This window comes from Pongo abelii, chromosome 8 (genome assembly GCF_028885655.2).
Source record: "Pongo abelii isolate AG06213 chromosome 8, NHGRI_mPonAbe1-v2.0_pri, whole genome shotgun sequence".
Classification (NCBI taxonomy): domain Eukaryota; kingdom Metazoa; phylum Chordata; class Mammalia; order Primates; family Hominidae; genus Pongo; species Pongo abelii.
The window spans coordinates 127179120-127200943 of NC_071993.2; positions in this window are offsets into that span (position 1 = coordinate 127179120).

Consider the following 21824-nt stretch of genomic DNA (forward strand, 5'->3'; position numbering starts at 1 on the left):
TTCTATGGCTCCTGATGGTCTCTGCCTTCTGGTATCCTGCCTTAGTGTGTGAGCTGGATCTAGACTCACTTCTAATGAATAAAATATGGTAAAAGTGATGAATGTTACTTCTGAGATGAGGTTATATAAAGACTGTGATAGGCTGGGTGTGGTGGCTCATGCCTGTAATCCCAGCACTTTGGGAGGCTAAGGTGGGAGGATAGCTTAAGATTAGGAGTTTGAGACCAGCCTGGGTAACATAGTGAGATCTCCCTCTCCACAAAACAAAACAAAAAATTAGTGAGGTGTGGTGGTGCACGCCTGTCATCCAAGCTACTTTGGAGGCTGAGGCAGGAGGATTGCTTGAACCTGGGAGGTCAAGGCTGAAGTGAGCCATGATTGTGCCACTGCACTTCAGCCTGGATGATAGAGTGAGACCCTGTCTCAAACAAACAAAAACACAAAGATTGTAATGTTCTCTCTGTCTTCAAGTCCTCCCACTAGGGGAGCAAGCAGCTGTGTTACGAAAAGCCTTCTGGAGGGGCCCACGTTGCAAGGAACTGTGATCTCCTGCCAACAGCCAATGAAGACCTTGGTCTGTCCAAAGCTGAGTGAGCACAGAAGTGGCCCTTCTGAGACCCACCAATAGCGATGTGAGTGATCATGGAATGCAATGCAATTAATGAATCAATATTGAATCTCTCTCCCTTGAGCCTTGAGATGGCTTCATTTCTGGCCAGCATCGTAGTTACATCATGAGAGACCCTGAGGCCATCAGCCAGCTAAGCCCAGGTTCCTTACCCACAGAACCTATGAGATGATAAATGCATGTTGCTTTAAGATTCTAAGTTTTGGGGAAATTTGTTATGTGGCAACAGATACAAATACAAGTATATAAATGTTATTCTGGTGAAACAGGTTCCTACTAAACAAATGTTCAGGAAAGTTAAGACAGAATCTGAGAACTGGATGAAGCCTCAGGAGCCATCTAAAGAGCCATCAGCTCCAGTGGTTCTCTTCTTGACCACACATTAGAATAACTCATGGAATTAAAACTGGTACTTGGGATCCACTCCAGACTATTAAACCAAAATCTCTGGAGAAGAGGCATGGTCATCAGTATTTCCAGAAACTTCTTAGGTGATTGAAATCAGGAGCCAGAAATTAAAACCACCAGGATCAAGCTAACTCTCAAGCTTTAGCAAAGAGTATATTTATCTGGGGAGTGGTTCATTTAAAATGTGGATTTCCAAGCCGGGTGCAGTGACTCACGCCTGTAGTCCCAGCTCCTTGGGAGGCGGAGGTGGGAGGATCACTTGAGCCCATGAGTTCATGTTTAGCCTGGGCAACATAGTGAGACCTCACCTCTAAAAAAACAAGCAAGTCCCCAGAGATTCAGATTCAATGGGTCTGGTAGGAGCCAGGGAGTCTTCACATTTAACCTTCTCCCCAGTGATTCTGGTCAAGATGGCCTATGAACTGCACTGAATGGTTCTGGGCCAGCTGTGAGGAGAGGGATACTGTGATGTAAGCCAAGTTTGTGACAGAGTGTTGGCATTAAAATGGAAAGAAAGGCTCTGATTCAGGAAACAATGAAAAGGAGATGTCGACACGGTTTGGCAATTGCCTGAGATGAGGGAAAGGAAGGAATCATTGGTAATTCTGCAAGTATAAGCCCAGTGACTGGAGAGTGATGGAAAATGGCATTCTTTACAATATTAAGAGCACAGAAAAGACAATGCAGCAAAAAGACAATTACTCGCATGCTAGACATTGAGTCTGAGAGTGAAGGGCAAGCAAATAAGATGATCTGTTTTGTCTCTGGTACTGAGTGATGTAGGAACCAAAACTAGGATTGGAAAACAAAATTAAAAATGACTTTTTAAAAAAGAGAAAGAATATCATTATCAATGTAGCTTGAAATTTGCTAAGGAGAACCTGGGGTTTGTGTAGAGTCAGATAAGTAATTAAAACAAATGCACAGTAGGGAAAGAGAGCTGGGAATGAAATAGGAAAGAAACCTCTGGAAATCTGGAAATAATCATAGTTACCCATAAAGCTTATATAAATAAAAGCATACTGTTATAGGAAGGACAAACTCTCTAAAATTGTTAGAAGGAGCCTCTAGAACGTAATTGTATTTTTTTTACATTTTTACTTTAATTTTTTTGTTTGTTTGTTTGTTTTTTTTTTTTTTTTTTTGAGACAAATTCTCAATCTGTTGCCCAGGCTGGAGTGAAGTGGCCAAATCTTGGCTGACCGCAACCTCCACCTCCCAGGTTCAAGCAATTCTCCTGCCTCAGCCTCCCGAGTAGCTGGGACTACAGGTGCCTGCCCCCACACCCAGCTAATTTTTGTATTTTCTGTAGAGATGGGGTTTCGCCATGTTGGTCAGGCTGGTCTTGAGCTCCTGACCTCAGGTGATCCACCTGCCTCGGCCTCCCAAAGTGCTAGGATTACAGACACGGGCTTGTGCCCAGGCTACTTTCATTTTTAAAATACATTTTTTTATTTTAGAATTTTTAGATTCACAGAAATATTGTGAAGAGCTATGGAGAGTTTCCACATGCTCGACACCCTGTTTCCTCTATTATTTACATCTTACAGTGGTACGATATGTTCTTTACAATTAATGAACCAATACTGATACACTGTTATTAGCTAACATCTATACTTTATTATTAGGTTGATGCAAAAGTAATTGCAGTTTTTGCCATTAAAAGTAATGCAAAAAATTGCAATTACTTTTGCTCCAACCTATAGATATCCTTAGTTTTTACTAATATCTTTTTCTGTTCCAGGATGGCATCCACATTCCATTTACTTGTTCTGACTCCACAGATTCTGCTTGGCTATGGCAGATTCTCAGACTCTTGTTGTTTTTTTTAATTGACCTTGGCAATTTTGAAGAGTACTGGTCAGCTATTTTGTAGAATATCCCCCAATTGAGATTTGTCTGATGTTTTCCTCATCACCTATCTGGGGTTATTGAGTTCTTTTTTTTGAGGTGGGGAGGACAATCACAGACATGAAGTGCCATTTTCAGCACATCATATCCAAGGTACAAACTATCACATGACATCACTGTTGATGTTAACATTGGTTACTTGGCGGAGGTAGTGTTTGAGGTCTTCATTGTAAAGTTACTTTCTTCTTCTCTTTCCATACTATACTGTTTGGAAGGAAGTTGCTATAAGCAGTTCAAACTTAAGGAGAAGGGAGTTATGATTCACCGCTTGAGGGGAGTGTATCTATGTCAATTATGTAGAATTCTGCAGGGAGATTTGCCTCTTTGCTCCCATTTATTTATTTATGTCAGTATGGACTCATGGATATTTATTTTAGCCTTTGATTATGATCCAATACTTTATTTATGTTGCTGATGTTGTTCCAGTTCTGGCCCATTGGGAGCTCCTTTACTTGGCTTCTGTGTCCCTTTGACATAACCTTATCATTGTGGTTTATTAAAAAAATTTTTTTATTAGCACTCCCTTACTTTATTATACTCAAGATGCTCCAAGCTCTTCTTGTATATTTCCTACCATCAGCCATTTATCCAAGGATCCCTGGATCCTTTTATTGGAGAATTGTTTTAGAAACAAAGGTTCAGGAGCTAGGTATGCTCATTGCTGCTGGAGTGTAATTGCTTCCAGGCCCTCTCAGCTGACAGAGCTGCTTTAGCTGTGTCCCAGAGGTTCTGGTACGTTGTCTCTTTGTTGTCACTGGTTTCAAAGAACTTCTTGATTTCTGCCTTAATTTCATTATTTACCCAGGAGTCATTCAGGAGCAGGTTGTTCAATTACTATGAGATTGTGTGGTTTTGAGTGAGTTTTTAAATCCTGAGTTCTAATTTGATTGCACTATGATCTGAGAGACTGTTTGTTATGATTTCAATTCTTTAACATTTGCTAAGGAGTGTTTTACTTCCAATTATTTCGTTGATTTTAGAATAACTGCCATGTGGCACTGAGAAGAATGTATATTCTGTTGATTTGGGGTAGAGAGTTCTGTAGACATCTTCTAGGTCTGCTTGATCCAGAGCTGAGTTCAAGTCCTGAATATTCCTGTTAATTTTCTGTCTCATTGATTTGTCTAATACTGACAGTGGGGTGTTAAAGTCTCCCACTATTATTGTGTGGGAGTATAGGTCTGTTTGTAGGTCTCTAAGAACTTGTTTTATGAACCTGGGAGCTCCTGTATTGGGTGCATATATATTTAGAAGTTAGCTCTTCTTGTTGAATTGTTCCCTTTACCATTATGTAGTAATGCCCTTCTTTGTCTTTTTTGATCTTTGTTGGTTTAAAGTCCATTTTCTCAGAGACTAGGATTGCAACCCCTGCTTTTTTTTTGCTTTCCATTTGCTTGGTAAATTTTCCTCCATCCTTTTATTTTGAGCACGTGTGTGTCTTTTCACGTAAGATAGGTTTCCTGAATACAGCACACCAATGGGTCTTGACTCCTTATCCAGTTTGCCAGTCTGTGTCTTTTAATTGGGGCATTTAGCCCATTTACATTTAAGGTTAGTATTGTTATGTGTGAATTTGATCCTGTCATCATGCTGCTATTTGGTTATTTTGCACACTAGTTGATGCAGTTTCTTCATAGTGTCATTGGTCTTTATATTTTGGTGTGGTTTTGCAGTGGCTGGTACAGGTTTTTCCTTTCCATATTTAGTGCTTCTTTCAGGAGCTCTTGCAGGGCAGGCCTGGTGGTAACGAAATCCCTCAGCATTTACTTGTCTGGAAAGGATTTTATTTCTCCTTCGCTTGTGAAGCTTAGTTTGGCTGGATATGAAATTCTGAGTTGAAAATTCTTTTCTTTAAGAATGTTGGATATTGGCCCCCAATCTCTTCTCGCTTGTAGAATTTCTGCTGAGAGGTCCATTGTTAGTCTGATGGGCTTCCCTTTGTAGGTGACCTGGCCTTTCTCTCTGGCTGCCCTTAACATTTTTTCCTTCATTTCAACTTTGGAGAATCTGATGATTATGTGTCTTGGGGTCGATCTTCTTGTGGAGTATTTTAATGGTGTTTTCTGTATTTCCTGAATTTGCATGTTGGCCTGTCTTGCTAGGTTGGGGAAGTTCTCCTGAATAATATCCTGCAGTGTGTTTTCCAGCTTGTCTCCATTCTCCTGTCTCCTTTGGTACTCCAATCAATTGTAGGTTCAATCTTTTTATGAAGCCCCATATTTCTTGGAGGCTTTGTCCATTCCTTTTCATCCTTTTTTCTCTATTCATGTCTGCATGTCTTATTTCAGTAAGGTGGTCTTCAAACTCCGATATCCTTTCTTCCGCTTGGTTGATTCATCTGTTGATACTTGTGTATGCTTCACGAAGTTCTTGTGCTGTGTTTTTCAGCACCATCAGGTCATTTATGTTCCTCTCTAAATGGGTTATTCTAGTTAACAATTCCTCTAACCCTTTATCAAGGTTCTAAGCTTCTTTGCATTGGGTTAGAACATGCTCCTTTAGCTCATCGTAGTTTTTTATTGCCCATCTCCTGAAGACTACTTCTGTCAATTTGCCCATCTGATCCTCCATCCAGTTCTGTGCCCTTAATGGAGAGAAGTTGTGATCATTTGGAGGAGAAGAGGCACTCTGGCCTTTTGGGTTTTCAGCATTTTTTTGTTGATTCTTTCTCATCTTCATGAGTTTGTTGAGTTTTGGTGTTTGAGGCTACTGACCCTTGGATGGGGTTTTTGTTGGGGGTCTTTTTTGTTGTTGTTGTTGATGCTGTTGTTGTTGCTTTTTTTTTTTTTTTCTTTCAATAGTCAGGTCCCTCTTCTGTAGGGCTGCTGCAGTTTGCAGCGGGTTCACTTCAGGCCCTATTCATCTGATTTGCTCCTGTGCCTGGAGATGTCACTCAAGGAGGCTAGAGAGCAGCAAAGATGGGTGCTTGCTCCTGCTTGTGGGACTTCTGACCTCAAGGGGCACCAACCTGATGCCAGTAGGATCATTCCTGTATAGGGTGTCTGACAACCCCTGTTGGAGGGTCTCACCCAGTTGGGTGGCACTGGGAGCAAGACCTGTTTAACGAAGCACTTTGTCCCTTGGTGGAGAGGGTGTGTTTTGCTGGGGGGAAATCTACTCATCTGGGCTGCCTGGATTCCTCAGAACTACCAGGAGGAGAGGCAAAGTCTGCTGGTCTGCGGAGACTGCGGCCACCCCTCCCGCTAGGAGCTTGGGCCTAGGGTGATCCAAATTTTGTTCTTGAGCCTCTGGCTGGAGTTGTTGGAGCTCCTGCAGGGAAGCCATCCACTGAGGAAGGATGAGTCAGGGTTGGGCCTGAAGAGGCACTCTGGCCGCAGACTGCCACAGCTGGTGTGTTGGGCTGGGGGGGCAAGTCTTGGGACCAAGCTGTCCAGCCTCCCTGGCTCCAGCAGGGGAAAAATGCAGCCCAGAGCTACAGAAATAGGTGCCGCCCTTCCCCCGCGCAGGGAGCTTAGAGTGTTAGGCAGTTGCGAGTCTCAGTGCTGGCTGCCACCCCTCCTCCGAGGAGCTCAAAAGGCTTAGACAGCAGGCAGCTGCAGCGGGTGCTGGCCGCCCCTCCCTGGGGGAGTTTGGTAGGCTTAAGCGGATTCCAGCTGAGAGGCTGTAAGAATCTGCGTGTTCCAGGGTTGGGACGCTAGGCCCCAGTGGCATGGGTTTGTGAGTGGGATCTTCCGATCCGCGGGTTGCACGGTTCCATGGAAAAAGTATAGATTCCCCGGCTGGGTAGCGCACTCACTCACTGCCTCCCTTGGCTGGGGGGGAGGTTCCCCTTCCCCATGTGGCTCTAACACTGCTCTTCCTTCTCTCCCTGGGTCACGCCAGCCTTCTAGTCAATTTTGTTGGGAGAACCTGGATACCTTGGTCGCATGCTTATTATGGTTTTTTCTGATGGGAGCCTCTATAGTTGCTGCTTCTCGTCGGCCACCTTGGCCCCGCCCTTCCTGTGTATTTTGCGATTTTTTTTTTTTTTTTAATTTAATTTTATTTTATTTTATTTATTTATTTTTTTAATTTCTGAAGTATTTATTGATAATTCTTGGGTGTTTCTCGGAGAGGGGGATATGGCAGGGTCATAGGATAATAGTGGAGAGAAGGTCAGGAGATAAACACATGAACAAAGGTCTCTGGTTTTCCTAGGCAGAGGACCCTGCGGCCTTCTGCAGTGTTTGTGCCCCTGAGTACTTGAGATTAGGGAGTGGTGATGACTCTTAAAGAGCATGCTGCCTTCAAGCATCTGTTTAACAAAGCACATCTTGCACCACCCTTAATCCATTTAACCCTGAGTTGACACAGCACATGTTTCAGAGAGCAGGGGGCTGGGGGAAAGGCCATACATAGATCAACAGCATCCCAAGGCAGAAGAATTTCTCCTAGTCAGAACAAAATGGAGTCTCCTATGCCCACCCCTTTCTACACAGACACAGCAACAATCTGATCTCTCCTTCCTTTCCCCACACTTCCTCCCCTTCTCTTCAACAAAACCGCCATCGTCCTCATGGCCGGCTCCCGATGGTCGCTGTCTCTTCGGAGCTGTTGGGTACACCTCCCAGACAGGGCAGCCGGGCAGAGGCGCTCCTCACCTCCCAGACAGGGCGGCTGGGCAGAGGCGCCCCTCGCTTCCCAGACGGGGCCGCCCGGGCAGAGGCGCTCCTCTCCTCCCAGACGGGGCGGCCGGGCAGAGGCGCTCCTCACTTCCCCGACGGGGCCGCCCGGGCAGAGGCGCTCCTCGCTTCCCAGACGGGGCCGCCCGGGCAGAGGCGCTCCTCAGTTCCTCCCAGACTGGGTGGCAGCCGGGCAGAGGCGCTCCTCACCTCCCAGACGGGGCGGCCGGGCAGAGGCGCTCCTCCCTTCCCCGACGGGGCGGCCGAGCAGAGGCGCTCCTCACTTCCCAGAGGGGGCGGCCGAGCAGAGGCGCTCCTCACTTCCCAGAGGGGGCGGCCGGGCAGAGGCGCTCCTCACTTCCCAGACGGGGCGGCCGGGCAGAGACGCTCCTCACTTCCTCCCAGATGGGGTGGCGGCCAGGCAGAGGCGCTCCTCACCTTCCAGACAGGGCGGCCGGGCAGAGGCGCTCCTCACCTCCTAGACGGGGCGACCAGGCAGAGGCGCTCCTCACTTCCCAGACGGTGTGGCGGCTGGGCAGAGGTGCTCCTCCCTTCCCAGATGGGGCAGCCAGGCAGAGGCGCTCCTCACTTCCCAGACGGTGTGGCGGCCGGGCAGAGGTGCTCCTCCCTTCCCAGATGGGGCAGCCAGGCAGAGGCGCTCCTCACTTCCCAGACGGTGTGGCGGCCGGGCAGAGGTGCTCCTCCCTTCCCAGATGGGGCAGCCAGGCAGAGGCGCTCCTCACTTCCTCCCAGACGGGGTGGTGGCCAGGCAGAGGCGCTCCTCACTTCCCAGAGGGGGCGGCCGGGCAGAGGTGCTCCTCACTTCCTCCCAGACGGGGTGGCAGCCGGGCAGAGGCACTCCTCACCTCCCAGACGGGGCGGCCGGGCAGAGGTGCTCCTCATCTCCCAGACGGGGCGGCCGGGCAGAGGTGCTCCTCATCTCCCAGACGGGGCAGCCGGGCAGAGGTGCTCCTCACTTCCTCCCAGACGGGGTGACGGCCGGGCAGAGGCACTCCTCACCTCCCAGACGGGGCGGCCGGGCAGAGGCGCTCCTCACCTCCCAGACGGAGTGGTCAGGCAGAGGCGCTCCTCACTTCCCATATGGGGTGGCGGCCGGGCAGAGGCGCTCCTCACTTCCCAGATGGGGCAGCCGGGCAGAGGTGCTCCTCACTTCCTCCCAGACGGGGTGGCAGCCGGGCAGAGGCGCTCCTCACCTCCCAGACGGGGTGGCCGGGCAGAGGCGCTCCTCCCTTCCCAGACGGAGTGGCCAGGCAGAGGCGCTCCTCACCTCCCAGACGGGGTGGCCGGGCAGAGGCACTCCTCACCTCCCAGAGTGGGCGGCCGGGCAGAGGCGCTCCTCACTTCCCAGAGTGGGCGGCCGGGCAGAGGCGCTCCTCACTTCCCAGAGTGGGCGGCCGGGCAGAGGCGCTCCTCACTTCCCATAGGGGGTGGCAGCCGGGCAGAGGCGCTCCTCACTTCCCAGATGGGGCAGCTGGGCAGAGGTGCTCCTCACTTCCTCCCAGACGGGGTGGCGGCCAGGCAGAGGCGCTCCTCACTTCCTCCCAGACGGGGTGGCGGCCAGGCAGAGGCGCTCCTCACCTCCCAGACGGGGCGGCCGGGCAGAGGCACTCCTCACCTCCCAGAGTGGGCGGCCGGGCAGAGGCGCTCCTCACTTCCCAGAGTGGGCGGCCGGGCAGAGGCGCTCCTCACTTCCCAGAGTGGGCGGCCGGGCAGAGGCGCTCCTCACTTCCCATAGGGGGTGGCAGCCGGGCAGAGGCGCTCCTCACTTCCCAGATGGGGCAGCTGGGCAGAGGTGCTCCTCACTTCCTCCCAGACGGGGTGGCGGCCAGGCAGAGGCGCTCCTCACCTCCCAGACGGGGCGGCCGGGCAGAGGCACTCCTCACCTCCCAGACGGGGCGGCTGGGCAGAGGCGCTCCTCACCTCCCAGAAGGGGCGGCTGGGCAGAGGCGCTCCTCACTTCCCATATGGGGTGGCAGCCGGGCAGAGGCGCTCCTCACTTCCCAGACGGGGTGGCGGCCAGGCAGAGGCGCTCCTCACTTCCCAGATAGGGCAACAGGGCAGAGGCGCTCCTCACTTCCTCCCAGACGGGGCGGCCGGGCAGAGGTGCTCCTCATCTCCCAGACGGGGCAGCCGGGCAGAGGCGCTCCTCACTTCCTCCCAGACGGGGTGGCAGCCGGGCAGAGGCGCTCCTCACCTCCCAGATAGGGCGGCCGGGCAGAGGGGCTCCTCACATCCCAGACGATGGGCGGCCAGGCAGAGACGCTCCTCACTTCCTAGACGGGGTGGCGGTGGGGCAGAGGCTGTAATCTTAGCACTTTAAGAGGCCAAGGCAGGAGGCTGGTAGGTGGAGGTTGCAGAGAGCCGAGATCACACCACTGCACTCCAGCCTGAGCACCATTGAGCATTGAGTTAGCGAGACTCCGTCTGCAATCCCAGCACCTCGGGAGGCCGCGGCAGGCAGATCACTCGAGGCCAGGAGCTGGAGACCAGCCCGGTCAACACGGCGAAACCCCGTCTCCACCAAAAATACAAAAACCATTCAGGCGTGGCGGCGCGCGCCTGCAATCCCAGGCACTCGGCAGGCCAAGGCAGGAGAGTCACAGGAGCCCGAGGCAGGGAGGTTGCAGCAAGCCGAGATCCCGGCAGTACAGTCCAGCTTCGGCAACAGAGGGAGACCGAAAAAAGAAGGAGAGGGAGACTGAAAAAAGAGGGGAGAGGGAGAGGGAGAGGGAGAGGGAGAGGGAGAGGGAGAGGGAGAGGGAGAGGGAGAGGGAGAGGGAGAGGGAGAGGGAGAGGGAGAGGGAGAGGGAGAGGGAGAGGGAGAGGGAGAGGGAGAGGGAGAGGGAGAGGGAGAGGGAGAGGGAGAGGGAGAGGGAGAGGGAGAGGGAGAGGGAGAGGGAGAGGGAGAGGGAGAGGGAGAGGGAGAGGGAGAGGGAGAGGGAGAGGGAGAGGGAGAGGGAGAGGGGCGTATTTTGCGATTTTTACAAGTCTTTCAAAATAGGCTGAGTAGGGATTGATGTTTCTCCTCATATTACAAAAAACAAAACAGGCCGGGCGCGCTGGCTCACGCCTGTAATCCCAGCACTTTGGGAGGCCGAGAAGGGCGGATGACGAGGTCAGGAGATCGAGACCATCCTGGCTAACACGGTGAAACCCCGTCTCTACTAAAAATACAAAAAATTAGCCGGGCGTGGTGGCGGGTGCCTGTAGTCCCAGCTACTCAGGAGGCTGAGGCAGGAGAATGGCCTGAACCCGGGAGGCAGAGCTTGCAGTGAGCCGAGATCCCGCCACTGCACTCCAGCCTGGGAGACAGAGCGAGACTCTGTCTCAAAAAAAAAAAAAAAAAAAAAAAACTAAAGAAAATAGCTACTTATAAGAAGTCTTGTAGCATTTGGAGTATATCAATCTTTTTTCTGGAAAAAACAAATACACCAGTTTTTTTTTTTTTTTTTAAAGAGATGTAATAATTAACTCTTTCACTTAAAAATTTTGGATTTATTCTATTATTTCCCTTACATTTCATTGTTTACATCATATTTTTTCTTATACATATTTTATCTCCTCTTTCTTACCCAGTTATTTCTTGCAATTAACTTTGGAATTTGGCCTCTTTTTACACACAGAAACTCAATATTCTTCTATTTTTGTAGTTCTAATTTTGTGGGTTTTATTTACTATCTTTGCCTTATAACTCTTGTCATTGCCTTTGGCCAAAGGCAATAGCACTTTATAAATCTGAACAAATAAGACATTAATTACTAAAATGATCAATTGAATGTAATCTCAGGATATTCTTTAGAAAGCAAAATCAAGGTCTATAAGAGAAGAAGCAAGGAACACATTCTTTATATTAAAGAAGCCATAACATTTTGTCCCCAGATGTGCCTTATGAATATACCATTTATGAATAGGAAGTAGAAAAATACCAAGGGTGGCCATTTTTGTTTGAGATTTGATACTGTTTAGCGCATCCAATGCAATCCTATTAGAGTTTAAGGATTATGCACTTTTACTATACAATAGAACTAGAGGAAAAATTGTGATAAAGTCAATTAAGATATGAAAAGCTGTTTACTAAGCTCAATATTTTGGATAGATATAACTTTGTTACAGGTAATTTTAGAAAACAAGATGAAAGACAACATAAAATTCCTGGACATTTTATGAAGCACAGTAAATTTTAACTTTTGGAAGCATATAATTTTGATTGTAACACATGGAAACCACCCAACGGTCTTGCCTAAGACCTAGGCTGTGCTTATGAGTTAACGTAAAACTTAATTACTAAAATTTCATGGGTCAATTGGATGTGATCTCAGGATGTTCTTTAGAAAGTGAATCAAGCTCTGTAAGAGAACAAGGAAGGAACACATTCTTTGTATTAAAGAAGCCTAACATTTTGATCCCGGATGTGCCTTATGAATATAAGAACAGGATGAAGAGAAATAGCAATAGCAGCCAATTTTGTTTAAGTTCATGTAAAACTCAAAATTGCAGCCTAGGTCTTAGGCAAGACTGTTGCCTAAAACTGTTGAATGGTTTCCAAATGTTACAATCCTCTTTCTCTGGCTGAGACCCTAAGATCATGGTACTCTTTGTCTCTGTGTTTGATTCAAGTGTCCATCTACAGATCTTCAGCTCAATGCCTTCTGGATTCTTGGAGGAAGATGCTGATTCATTCTCCTGTGTAATGAGTATATGAAAAGTATAAACAATTCCACATTTTCCAGTGGAAAATGATCCCCCATATCCTTTAATGATGACAAATGCTGGGATAGTAGAGATGTCTAGACTATAATCTGTTCTAGGTATACCCAATAGCTGTTACCTTTCAATGGCCATCCAGCAATAATGGTTATTTATTAATAATGGGATGCCTGTTCACATTCTATAACCCTGATATAATTCCAGTTAGAGCCATTTACATAAGGTCCCCTTTAAAGCATGGGATCAATATGGTTCCTATTCAGGAAGGCTTTGATTCCTCTTTCTTGGAGGTTCAGCATCAGGTCATCCTGCTCAGGGTTGAGGACGCTTGTCTTCCCCTGTGTGACTCCTGCTGGTATATTCAGGTCCAGTAACTTGGTTCTTGTCTTGCCTCATTATGTTTAGGTCTTTGACTTTGTTTCATGCCTTGTAGTTCTTTACAGTAGTGTTGTGTGCAACAGGATATAAAGTGCTTTTATATGCAGTGCCTAATTTCATTAACTTATTATCCATCTAATTTTGAGTTTCAGGCACTGTGTTAAGGAGGAGGAGTAAGGATATAAGTACAACAATCTCTTCTCTTAAGGAGTCGAGTTTGGGAGACAGACATCTAAACAGATGACTACACCATAATTCAGAAAGTATAGAACTTTAGTAGTAGCAGTGAAAAATAATTCAGGCGTATATCTTGATTATAATCATTATTACTAACATCCTCAATTTGCAGGTGAGAGAATTGAGACAGATTGAATACTTAAGGTTAAGTAGCTTATAAATGTGAGAGCAGGAACTTGAACCCAGGGACTCTCACTTCAAAATCCCATTTCCTCTAAGATTGAGGTCCTACTCTTTTGATCTTCCCTCTCAGGGACAAAAACTCCCAATTCCAGTTTCTGGAGATGCTGAGGTTCCTGCTTGTAGACTGATGCTACCTAGCAGCTTCTGCTTACTGCCAGGGTCTTTTGCTGCTGGGCTCCACCTCACTTACAAGACACCCCTACCTGCCCCTGGGATCTGATCAATGGATTGGCTTGGTTCTTCATTCTCCTGAAACCACAGAGATAATTGCCGGGCTTCTTGTGGGGTCCAGGGCGGCTCCCCAGTTTCCACTCCCTTAGGGCCTCCCCTTTCTTATTCTGGAGCTCAGCTGCAGGCTTCCTAATAGTTGCTTTTTCAGCACTAGGTCCAGGGGACAGATCCAAGCAGTTCCCCACTGAAATCCATTAGCATTAGCTTGGTGTTGAACACAGACCCAGCTAGACCCAGCTAGATCTTCAAGGGCCTCTTGAATTGTACCAGGAAGTATCACTCTGTGTTTCATCTGAAACAGCTCTTTCAGGGTCCAGCCTGCGCTACAATAGTCAATTTCACATTTTTTGGTTGTAAGAAACAAAAGTCAAGTTACTTGAGTACATTAGCTCTCATAGCTTGTGAGTCTGGGAGTGCATCTGCCTTCAAGTCTGCTTGGCTCCAGAGGCTTCAATAATGCCACCAGAATTTATTCTTCTGCACCTTGGATGAGCTCTTCCACATGTTGAATGAGATGACTACCTACAACCCCGGACTCAGGCCCTGTTAGCTTAGAAAATTCCCAAAAGACACAATCTTTCCTGATAACACCAACAGCAGTCCCAGGGAAGTCTTAGAAAAATCCAATTGCCCCACCTAAAGTCTGTGTTCACCCTTGTGCTGAGGGTGGGTTGGAGGGGCTGTATCAGAGTGGGATCCACACAGAAAGGAGGTACTTTAGATCATAAGAAGGAGGCAGTGGTCCTAGAGACAAAAATAGCAGGGGTACCCTGTAGTGGAATGCTTGCAATCTATAAGTGATCTGAGGACTATTCTGAGGTAGAACCATCATAACCCCCTCGTAGTTCCTGAAATCAGCTTTCCAGAAGACTCAACAAAGCTTCAGATTACAGATTACCCATTTCTTCACTGTCCCTCTTCCCCAGCAAATAGGTCCCAGGGATAGAATAGCCTGGGGTACCTAACCCCTCCCCTCAGGATTAATATGCAAATAAAATCATAGCATATAACCCCAGGATACATATATTTTTGTTTTTATTTTTAAAATTTTTGTAGATGGGTTCTCACTCTGTCACCCAGGCTAGAATGCAGTGGTGCAATTGTAGCTCACTGCAGCCTCAAACTCCTGGGCTCAAGCTATCCTCCTGCCTTGGCCTCTCAAAGTGTTGGGATTATAGGTGTGAGACACTGTGCCTGGCCCAGGTTACATTTGTAATCTCATCTCTACTATGCTTATAGTGTAGTCTATTCTATAATGGCTTCAGAGATTCTGACGTGAATGAATATTTTTTGAAGAAATAGCCCAAATGTGATAAAATGGGCACTTCACTTATTTTGCAAGAAAATACAATCCTGTCATTTACTTGATTTGTCTGTGAGGAATGACTTTGTGTTTCATTGTGCAAGACACTAATTTCACTTGGATTTTAAAATTCATATGCTTTCCAACATTCATTTTGGAGAAGAACAAGTTTGCACTCTCTGCCAGCACTTTCTTTTCTCCATTGTTTATTATTAACTTGATGCTTTTATTTAAAGGAGACTCTGCCCAAACTGCTTTTCTGATTTAATTCAACATTGACAAATAATAGTGAAGAGCACAGCAAGGGCCTAATGGCTCCTACCTGGCCAAGACCCACACTGGGAAAATGCAGGGGCTGGTAGATGTTTCTTTAGATTAATTAGCCCCATTGCATAGTATTAAAAACAGAATTATTAAGTCTCACATCTAGGGCCAATGTGGTCTGGCATGTGGCTGCTGGAGTCCTACAGAAGAAGCAAGTTTAGCCCAGTTTTGTGATGAAGAGGAGCCTTGGTGACCTCCTCCTCTCCCCTGTGGTGGTGTTACTTCTTATCAGGGTATGTCAGGATCTGATTACACAAATTTGCCTCAAACTCTTCAATTAGGGGCTGTAAGGTTTCTCAAGGGTTCCAGGAAGTGAGGGAATTGGAAAGGAAGTATCATCTGAAGTGGACCTACAGCATTATTGGGAATGGCGTGACCCCATGAAGAAAGTGCTAATTATGTCTTGGATGTAAGCTACTTGATTGGTGGATCAACCTTTAGGGCATTCTCAGAGTAAGAAGAACTTGCTGTCATCTGAATTCTTGTTCTTATGCTGGCCTTTCTGCACCAGCACCAGCAGCAACAACAAAGACCCTTTTTGGAGGTCCCTCCACGCCAGGCACTCTCCTGGGCATGCTTCCCTCTTTGAGTTAATTATTTTCCAGCCTTGTTTTGAGTAGCAGTAGCAGGATGTGTCTCTTCACTTTTGCCTGGCTCAAAATGTCTGCAGAAAGCAGAAAAGGACATGTTAACATCAAACATCTGCCAGTGATCCTGCCTGGGAAAAAGGGAAGCAAACTTTTACCAAGTAGCCACACTCTATCTGGCACATGCTGAGTGTTGCCACATGTCACTCATCCAATCCCCACAACAACCAGAGAGCAGATGTTATTATTATCCTCATCTTACAGGAGAAGAAATCAAAGCTCAGGCAGGTGGAGTAATTTGCCCAAGATCAAACAACTTTCAAGCTCAATGTTCAAATCCAAGCCTGTCCAAATGCATAGCTTGCCTTCTTTCTGCTATTGCATGTCTGCTAGGCATTCATGGGAATGGAGGGTCCAGGACTACTGTGTCTATGAACTAATCATAGTATTTTTATTAGGACAGTTTATTTATTTATTTTTGAGACAGGGCCTTGCCCCATTGCCCAGACTGGAGTGCAGTGGCAGTCATAGTTCACTGCAGCCTTCAACTTTTGGGCTCAAGTGATCTTTCCACCTCAGCCTCACAAGTAGTTGGGGCTACAGGTGCGTGCCACAATGCTCGGCAAATTTTTAAGTTTTTTTGTAGAGATGGAGTCTTGCTATGTTGCCCAGGCTGGTCTTGAACTCCTGACCTCAAGCAATCTCCTCTCCTCAGCCTCCCAAAATGTAGGGATTATGGGCATGAGCTACCATGCCCCGTCCAGGACAGTACTCGTACAGGTATGAAGACATATTTCTTTATGATCTTAAATGAAGAGCAAATGGCTTTCTACTAGTCATTCTTCCCATTATTCTGGGGAAAATGTTTTGATGGTCAAGGAGCAGGGGTGACTTAGGCATCTTTGTACTTCTCTCTGCAATAATTCTTCTTCCTATTCTAACCCCACTAACAAGGACCCTGAACATGCAGCAGGGGCATGGCGGGCGGGGGGAGTTGTGGAGGTTTAGAACTGAAGAGGTTAGAATTCAAGACATTTGGATCAGAACTGACCCAATCGGGTTATCATCAAAAGGGAGCAAAATGGCACCCAGAGTGGCTGCCCATGGAGAGGTGGTTCCTCCTTCCAAGTTGCCCTCCCCTTTCAGGCTTCTCCGAATGCCTGGGTAAGCCTTGCCTTCTGTGTTGCCTTCCATCCTTGCCTTTCATCTCCTGCAGAGACACCTCTGATAATCGATTTGAATTGAGGTCTGTTCCTCATTCTCCTCCATCCTGAAGTGGCAGCCACTCTCCTGTTTTCTGCCAGCCCTTTCCTGATACCTCATTTCCACTCCCACTACCTCATTTCCATCCCAAGTGAGGGTTGGGATGACCTCACTTCTCCATTTCTAGATAGGCTCCTCTTACCTATTTTCAAGTACAAGGCACCTTTGCACAGTCCCTCATGAATCCCAAGTAAAGGGGCTTGTGGGCTCCTCTGCTTAGAATCTTTTCCTGGCTGCCACCTAACTTGGAATCAGATCTGAACTTCTTACCAGGGCCCCTCTCAGACCTCATCCTATTCTCCCTACACTCTGGGCACTCTGGCCTTCTTATAAATGCTCCCATCTTGTTCCCATCTTGGAGCCTTGAACTTGCTTTTTTGTTCCTGGCTTCTCTCCTCTGATACTCACTTTTCCTTACATTTCACCTCTCGCTGGCTGTTCCATCACCATGTCTTATTTATTCGCAATATGTATCAATATATAAATTTATCCTATTCAAGTATTTGCCTCACCCCCATGAGAGCAGCACTCTATTGCCAGGGCCAAGCACAATGTCTGGAAAATAATAAACCCTCAATAAATATTCATTGAATGAGTAATTAAAGAACGATGCCTGGAGGATATTAGGTTTTCAATATATGTTGTTGGATGGATGACTATATTTCATTCTAAAGTGATAGTCCTAGATTCCTAGAGGGTCAGGGATTCATCGACAAAATAGAGGAAAATAATTTCACTTTTGATCAAAATAGATCAAAATAATTTCATTTAACAAACTATCTGTTCAGTGCTGGAGCTTAAATTCATAAATCTTTCCTTTTTCTTGAATATGACAACATTTCCTTTGAAACTTATGTTCTCCCTTTGAAGTACTTTTTCTAATCAGTGTGTTTTGATGGCGTTGTCGTGTGATTATGCTGGTTAGCTGTTTCTGATCAGTAGTTCACGTGGGAATTTTGGGAACATATGTTCTTATTAATTACTTGTGTAAATGAAGGACATTTTCTAAAAGAACCCAAAGGAATAAAATACAAAAGCTTGCATTTGAGGGTAAAACTTTTATTCTTGTTAAATTCAAGACCACTGAGAATAGTTTGCAAGATGATCAATGCCAGACTGATACCTTTCCCTTAGAATTTTATGGTTTTGTTTGTTAAAAAACCCCCTATTGGAAAACTAGTGCATGGCCTATTATGGTCTCCAGTTATCATAGAAACCCAATTATTCCAACAAGATTCACATGCTCAGTCTGCCTCACTGATCCTTGGGAGCTGATTTGAAAATGATGATGCTGGGGAAAAAACAGAACACTAGGTGACATCAGGGAGTTATGCAAAGGCTGTAGGCTTCGATTTATTTTCATTTGTGAAATTGAAATAAGTCTCACAAGGACAGGCTGAGATGACATATTTAAATGCACATTGATACAAGTGAAACATGCTGAATACATCATTAATAACTTAAACAAAATATCTATAATTCATCCATAGAATAATCACTCTATCTAAGCAGGGCAACCTTTATAATAAACAGAAAGGAAAAAGTCTGGTGTAGAAAAAGGCAAGCCACCCCATTCTATATACAATGTATTTGGTTCTAGACTTGCATCAGCCGATTATAAAGACTGAACTTTGCTTCCAAGAGCAAGGGCTGGAGCCAAGGGAGAGCATTACAACAGGATATAGAGAAAAGAGCACCGAAAAGGAGGAACCCTTGATTTCATTCTCACAAATCCACACAGACTTTACTGGGGACCTTACTGGGTAAGCGATGTGGCCTTTGTGTAAAATGTTATAAATACATGAGGCCATGTTCTCCACTCCTGAGCTCAAAGACAATGCTGGCAAGGACCCACAGAATCTGTGTACCTTTGCAAAGATCACAGAGAATCAGTGTTGTCCCAGACATGTCATCCAGTTCCATAGTTTAAACCATCACCTCCACATGCGGACCTCTCCCAGGGACATCCCTTGAACTCTCCCTGCATTTCCAGCTCTGTACTGGATATATCTACCCAGGGGCAATGCTGGGATCTTGCACACAGCAGAACTAAACCAAAAATAACTATGTATCTGTCACCTACTTGCCATAACTGGCTTTTTTCCCCTTTGCCTTATTTCTATCCATGGCATAACCAGCTCCCTACTCAGTCAGCCGCTGTCTTCAAGACCCCTCTCCGACCATTGTTTTCCTTGCCTTTTTCTTCATTTGGCCACTCAGTGATTCTTCTTCAGCAAAGTTCCCATTTTCTTCTCCTTCCATTTCTTCTACCATCACCTTAGATCTCTTTCCCCAGAAGTTGACAAGTATACTCCAATTTGAACATCTTCATCTCTTGCAGAACAAAATCAGTGAGCCTGGTATTCTAGATCCTATTAATTAGGCTTTCTCATCTCTTCAATCCAACCTTCCATGGCTTCTCATTCAAATTCTCAACTCTAACTGTCCAAACCAGCTCCCTTACCATTCACCAATCATACTGAGTGCTTTTTTTTTTCACCTCCAAGATTTGTTTCCTGCTGTCCATTTCCATAGAATACCCCATTCTCCATTCCCAGCTCTGTGTCTCAAGATCCCATCTATTCTTCAAGGCCCAACTCAAACATAACCAGCCAGGAAGTCTTCCTTGATATCCCTGCTGGAAGTGCCATCTTGCTCACGTGGGGAAGGTGGTGCACATTCTGGAATCAGACAGACCCGGGTCTGAATCCCGCCTCTGCCATGACCAGCTGTGGGACTTTAAGCCTCAGTTTCCTCACTTCTAATATAAGGGTAATACTACCTATGTAGGATTCTAATGAGATGGTGTTCACAGAATTTCTGACAGTGCGTAGCATACAGATGGAGGCTGACAAATGATCATTTCATTAACTTCTTCCAAATTCTGTGTATTCTGTCTTCCTTTTTGCCTCTGCGTTGGTATGTATCCGTGGGGCTTTAGTTTATGGTTGTTTTGGAGAGGTGCTATTAAGAGTCATTCAAATTCTGGTTCTGTTGTTTCTGAGCTGTGTAATCTGAGGCAGGTCGCTTTACCTCTCTGTGCTTCAGGTTTCTGATATGTAAAACCAAGATTGTAAGCATACCAACCTCAGAGCATTGTTAAATGAGCTAATACATGAGTTTGGCAAACTTATTTTCCCGTAAAGGCCAGATAGTGAATATTTTAGGCTTATGGACCATATGATCTCCGTCACAACTACTCAGCTCTGCTGTTGTAACATAAAAGCAGCCATAGACAATACCTAGCAAATGAGCATGGCTGTGTTCCAATAAAACTTTATTCACAAGCATGGGTGATGGGTAGTAGCTGCCAACCCCTGAATTAATATATAAAATGCTCAGAACAGAGCCTGACAATTAGTAAGCACTCAGTTACTATCAGTGGCTATTATTATTGTGTAATGAATCATATTTTGTTTACTTGACTGTAAGAACCATGAGAGCAAGATTTATGGTTCATTCAATTTAATCCTTGTGATTGTCAGAATCATCTTTCCTCCACACCCACAAAGAGATCCATGTCCTAATTTCTGAACCTTTGAATATGCTAGCATACATGGCAAAGAGGAATTAAGGTTGCAGATGAAATTAATGCTGCTAATCAGTGGATCTTAAAATAGGGAGGTTATCCTGGGTTGTATGGGCGAGCCCTGTGTAATCACAGGGTCTTTCAATATGGAAGAGGGAAGCAGAAAAACACCAGAGAGATGGCAGACTGAGAATGACTTTGCTGTTGCTGGTTTTGAAGAGGGAGGAAGGGGCTGTGAGCCAAGGAATGCAGACAGCCTCTATAAGCAGGAAAAAGCAAGGAAATGGCATCTCCCTTGCATCCTCCAGACAGGAATGCAACTTGCTGGCAATTTGATCTTAGCTCTGGGACACCTATCTTAGCCCTGGGAGACCTGTGTCAGACTTTTTAATAGGACCGTAGTATAATACATCTGCATTGTTGTAAGTCATTACATTTATGGTGATTTGTTGCAGCAGGAAAAAAAAACCGAATACAATTTTCCACGTGCCTAGTGCAGAAAGCCCAAACTAATCATTGATGGAATGGATATGTTTCTTATTCCTATTTCATGTCTGTGTTAGAAAATGATCTGACAACATATGTTGCTATTACAAACATTGATGTGCTTGCAAGGCTTTTATCCTCAGCTATTTATCTTCATACGATTGCTGACCCGTCAATAATTACTGACTCCTTCAATGCGTCCAGACAGCTCTGCAGACACAGTGTTTGCTTTTGGGCATTCCTTTCCTTTTCTCCCTCCTCATTTTTTATTTCATGAATTATTTGTACCAGCCTCTTCCCAGGACACCATTTGAAATGTTCTTGTGTAATACTTCATCTTCTCCCAGACCCAGTGACTTAACAAGAAAATGGCTTTTCCCTCTCCCTTCTGTTTCTACTCTGAGTTTTAACTCTGTAAAATACAGCTTCTTGGTTTTTGAAGTTGTCTTTTATATTTTAAATCTGCTTGTTTCTGCTCTTCCGTGTTGCCAAATGGGAGCATTTAAAAGTTTTCTGGACTTCTTTTCCCGCCTAGCAGAAAATCATTAGCATTATCCCTATGTATTTTTAGAGAGTGTCTGTAAAAATGTTTCTTAATTTTGCTTTGGCTTAAGACACATGTTCCCCATGAGGCAGAGTCTGGCCTTACTTGCAGCTCTCTGGATGTTCATGGTTCCTCTTGTTTCCCACTGAATTGGCTTTTATAGCAGCAGAAGACAGGTTGGAACAACATCTTCTGTGCGGTTACTGGAGTGTAGATGAAAGGGCATATACTCCCGGGACTGCTCTGTCAGCCTTCCCATGAATACTTACTTAGCCTCACTTGTAGGCACTGTGAGAGTTATGAAGACAAAAGAGCTACTCTAACAGCCTTAAAAATGCCCCGATGTTATTGAGAAATAGATGTATGTAACAGGCCATAATATAGCTTACGTTTCTCCTCTGTGCTCTTCTACCTGCCGTGAGCACAAGAGTGTATTTATTTGAATAGTTAGCATTGCCTTAA